The sequence below is a fragment of the Salvelinus sp. IW2-2015 genome, unplaced genomic scaffold, assembly GCF_002910315.2.
Source record: "Salvelinus sp. IW2-2015 unplaced genomic scaffold, ASM291031v2 Un_scaffold4593, whole genome shotgun sequence".
Lineage (NCBI taxonomy): Eukaryota > Metazoa > Chordata > Actinopteri > Salmoniformes > Salmonidae > Salvelinus > Salvelinus sp. IW2-2015.
Window position 1 is genome coordinate 15,608 of NW_019945863.1, and position 5,195 is coordinate 20,802.

Here is a 5,195-nt window from a genome sequence, read left to right on the forward strand (position 1 = left end):
ATAGTTAGGGCCTGAGGACGATGGATTTAGTGGTTGTAGATATGTGGTAGTAGAGCGCTGAGACATGGATTTAGTGTTGTAGATATTGGTAGTAGAGGCTGAGGAACATGATTTAGTGTTGTAGAATATGTGGTAGTAGAGGCTGAACACATGGATTAGTATTGTTGTGATATGTGGTAGTAGAGGCCTGAGGACATGGATTGTGTTGTAGATATGATGGTAGTAGAGGCCTGAGGACATGGTTTAGTGTTGTTAGATATGTGGTGTTAGAGGCCTGAGGACATGGATTTAGTGTTGTAGATAATGTGGTAGTAGAGGCCTGAGGACATGGATTTAGTGTTGTAGATATGTGGTAGTAGAGGCCTGAGGCACATGGATTAGTGTTGTAGATATGTGGTAGTAGAGGCCTGAGACATGGATTTAGTGTTGTAGATATGTGGTAGTAGAGGCTGAGGACATGGATTAGTGTTGTAGATATGTGGTAGTAGAGGCCTGAGGACATGGATTTAGTGTTGTAGATATGTGTAGTAGAGGCCTGAGGACATGATTAGTGTTGTAGATATGTGGTAGTAGAGGCCTGAGGACATGGATTTAGTGTTGTAGATATGTGGTAGTAGAGGCCTGAGGACATGGATTTAGTGTTGTAGATATGTGGTAGTAGAGGCCTGAGAACATGGATTTAGTGTTGTAGATATGTGGTAGTAGAGGCCTTGAGACATGGATTTAGTGTTTAGATATGTGGTAGTAGAGGCCTGAGGAACATGGATTTATGTTGTAGATATGTGGTAGTAGAGGCCTGAGGACATGGATTTAGTGTTGTAATATGTGTAGTAGAGGCTGAGGACACATGATTTATTGAATATTGGTAGTAGAGGCTGAGGACATGGATTAGCTGTTGTAGATATTGGTAGTGAGGCCTGAGGACAAATTTAATTGTTGTAGATATGTGGTAGTAGAGGCCTTGAGAACATGGATTTATGTTTGCTAAGATATGTGGTAGTAGAGGCCTGAGGAACATGATTTAGGTATTGTAATGTTTTAAAGCGTGGATCCATAATAAACACAAATACAAAGGCTTATATAATTATGTACATTCTGCAATATGAAAAGCATATGATGAACAACATCAGAGAGTTTATACTTGTATCAAATCAATCAATCAAAGCTCATCAAAACCCAATAGACATTTTTAAATATTTAATCTGATATTAGACATGATCATGTCTCGAAATGAAAAAACAACAAAAGTAACCGTATTCTGGTTTCATACAATTTGATTTCATGAGGATGAAACAAAAAKACAAATGATCAGTCAAAAACWCAAGTCAGAACACAGCCTCTCMATTRTCTCATGTGKTTTCAGGTCCTCTYACTGGGAAAATGTCTTTCCACAKWGWGAGCAGRGGTATGTCTTCTCCTCCTGTGTATGTATTCTTTCATGCTTATTCAGCTGCCTTAACCAATTAAATCTCTTTCCACACTGGGAGCAGTGGTAMGTCTTATCCCCTCCTGTGTGTGTCCTGTCATGCATAATCAGGGCTTCTAACTGGGTAAACCGCTTTCCACACAAGGAACATTGGTATAGCTRTTTTTGTGTGTGTATTCGCTCATGCGATCTCAGAGTCCCTAACCACCTAATACTTTTTCCACAATAGGAACAGGAGTAAGGCTTCTCTCCAGAGTGTATTTGCTTATGACTTTTCAGGTAATCTAACCGTGTAAAACACTTTCCACACTGGGAACAGTGGTAAGGCTTTTCTCCTGTGTGTGTTCTCTTGTGTGATTTCAGGTGTTGTGATAGTTTAAAACTTTTTCCACACTGGGAACAGTGGTGTCGTCTCGCTGGTTTGGACGTCTCTGGGTCTGGTTCCCCTGAATGACTCTCCCCGCTGTCAGAGTGAGAGTCTGGTCGCTCTCCTGCTAAAGACAAACAAATTATTTAGTTAAATACTAAACAAGAGCCCTGAATGAAACCGCCATGTGATAAAACTATCTTCCTAAGTTGTTTAATGGGCTGTGTCTGTGCGCCGGGTTCAGTTATTGTTATTTTCTTTTGACCCGCCTAGACGCACTAAGAATATCCCAGGAAAATCATGAATAGTTCAATCTGTTGAATAGTTCATACTATGTCCCTATCAAACAGCGACTGGACAAACATTATTAGGTTTTACATGTATTTATTTGTATTTCACGATAATTGGTTTTGTTCGGTCCATTATCCTCCTTTTCTAGTCCAGTAGAATTGATTTGATATTTGCATTGTGACCTAGGCAATCTTCAAGGACTGAAGAGTTTGTGCCCCGTTTAAGACACTACTTACTGGTGTTACTCAGATCTCCCGTCTCCTCTTCCACTCATCCTCCTCTTTCAACGTGCCAGTAATCTGCCCCTCCATCTTCACTCCGAAAACTCCTTCCTCCTCCTCTTTCACTGTCACAGTACTTCTTTCTCTTCTTCTTTCACAGTAACAGCCTCATCCTCTACTTCTTGTTTAACTGTAAGCCTCTTCTTCTTCCTCCGTCCAGCAGACCTCTTCTTTATCAGAGTGGCTTAGTGAACTCATGGTCGGGGATGTTAACTAGCTAGCTACTTAGCATTAGCGATTAGCCTAGTGCAAAGCTAACTTAGCAAGCCAGCTACCTGACAAAACACGTAAATATTAACGTTACATTAAATGGGCAACAACTATACACGACAGAAGTATGTTTAAAAACAGTGACTGATGTTTTCGGCAATGTTGGCTACGGAGGTGGCCGACTAAATGTTTTACTGTTGATGTGGTGTCCCGTCCACTACATTAGACGTCACACTAGCAGTATCGCTTGAAATATGCACATCGCCTTCTGCTGATTGGAGTGTAACGCAGTTGTATTTATTTTATTTGGGGGGGGGGGCAAACATTTGTTTCATAGAAGTGTAATATTTTATGTAAACGTACAAAGAGACGCGTGTATTGATGGATTAGTGCGGATTTTGTAAAGAGAGAATATAAATACTATAAGACACAACAGTAGTAGGCCTGATTACCCCAATGACGAGACATCTACAAAGCTGGACCGAGAGACTGAAAAACAGCTTCTATCTCAAGGCCATCAGACTGTTTTTTAACTATCACTGAGCTGGTTACACCCGGTTACTCAACCTGCACCTTAGAGGTGCCGGCGTATGTACATAGACATGGAATCACTGGTCACTTAAAAAATGGAACACTAGTCACTTTAATAATGTTTACATACTGTTTTACTCACTTCATATGCATATACTGTATTCTACTGTATTTTAGTCAATGCCACATTGCTCATCCTAATATTTAGATATTTCTTAATTCCATTATTTTCTTTTAGATGTGTGTGTATTGTTGTGAATCGTTAGATACTACTGCGCTGTTGGATCTAGGAACACAAGCATATCGCTACACCGCAATATCATCTGCTAAATATGTGTATGTGGCCAATACAATTTGATTTTATTCGCATGAGCATTTAAGCCCTAGTTCATGCATCGCTCTATCGCCGCATCAAACAAAAAATATGTAATTTCTCTTAGGAAAGATTAGCGATAGAGTGGCTGACGACTCAAACTGAATTATCCACATTATTCCACACTACATACTTCAGTCTGAGACTGACATCATTGAAGTCGATTGTGATGACGTCAAAATGAGGGGTGTTGCAGAAAACAAATTAATCAGCGTTGGCTCATCTGCAACCAATCAGAGTAGCAACGCCAGACGAACCGTCACTCACAAACCAACGGACCAATAGAGACTCATTGTTAACGCCTCCCTCTAAAAACCCCCGCCTTCATGGAAAAATAATGACAAAACTCTCATTCCGAAAGACTGGCAGTGAAAGAAAAGATACGAGCAGCGTTAGTACATGCAGGCAAGAGCGTAGGGCAAAATGTATTCAATAGGATTGGTTGCTGAGAAAGTTTAACTGAAAACGATTTTTGCATTCGATTTCAAATATTGATTTTATTCATTTGTCATTGAGTTTTGCTCTCGCCTTAATTATTGCTTACACGTTTTTGGGGTTTTGATTTTGATGTCTTTTTACATTATTTATTTTTTTTCTTTTTAAATATGTTTACTTCACAACTGTATTTTCATTTTCACGATTTATTTTATTTTGAATTCAATACATATGGCGTGAATTTGACCCCATAGGAGTCTGCTGCAGAATTGAGAGCGTTAAATGAAACCAATCAGTACATACAGCAAAGCTCTTAACCGTGCCAAGCTGCTCTTAATTGTTCCCTTTGATGAAATTTGAGGACGTGACTGTGGAACGGTCTTATTCCGTTAGTACTTAGTATGTTAGTAAGTTCGTACCTTAGTCACGTGCGATATCTCAGACAGCACTGGCCTGATTTTGACGAAACTTGGGTGAATGATGCGTCTTGCATTGAGATCTGGCATTTACAAAATTACACTGATTGGCCAGATGATGGCGCTGTAACAAGAGATTGAAAATGTACACTTTGAAAGGTCATGCTCCCTTCACCCCGTTTTAACTCAAAGTCATGAAATTCGGTACATAGGTCCCTTCCTCACAAGGACCAATTTGCCTCAGGGACCCATGGTCGTCACCAGTTACCACAGCAACTAAGTCAGAAGGCCCCCTCCTCAACCAATCAGATGACCAGCTTCATAAGTGTCATGGGATCTTTAGTGACCACACGAGAGTACACCCTGTTTAAAGTCCCATTTCTTCATTTGTTTGAGGAATATTCCATTGTTAGTTAGTAATTCAACACAATTCAAATGAAATTAATGTTGTAAATATGTATGGTATAATATTACGTGATCTCGTCTTTGCAATTACGCTTCTTGTTAATTTTCAGCCTCATATTTCTCTTTGTTTATTGTTGTCTGTTTTCCTCTTGGTGACATTCATCATGTTTGTGCAACAACTTGAAATGGAACCCCATTTAAATAGGAGCCTGTTCCTCTCCCAACTGTTGTTTCCTGTTAAAGGCTGGGCATCTGGTGAAGGCCAACAACTATGATATATTCTATTAGAATGAAAGGCTTGTATGGAAACTAACAACGTTTCTCTGTCCAATAGAATACTCCTCTGTGGTTGGAATGGAATCCTTTATGCCAGCTAGCGAGCTCATTTTAGATGAGGGTATTAACATCCTGGAGACCTGAAAATAGCTGTGCAAATAGATGTTCGATCGAGTTCAAGTCC

The 5,195-nt window shown here is 39.8% G+C and overlaps 1 pseudogene; it reads right to left on the reverse strand.

Moving 5' to 3' along the window:
* Window positions 1-1,078: 1,078 nt before the first annotated feature.
* LOC112077464 (zinc finger protein 391-like) lies at window positions 1,079-2,563 on the reverse strand (annotated as a pseudogene).
* Between the last annotated feature and the right edge of the window lie 2,632 nt (window positions 2,564-5,195).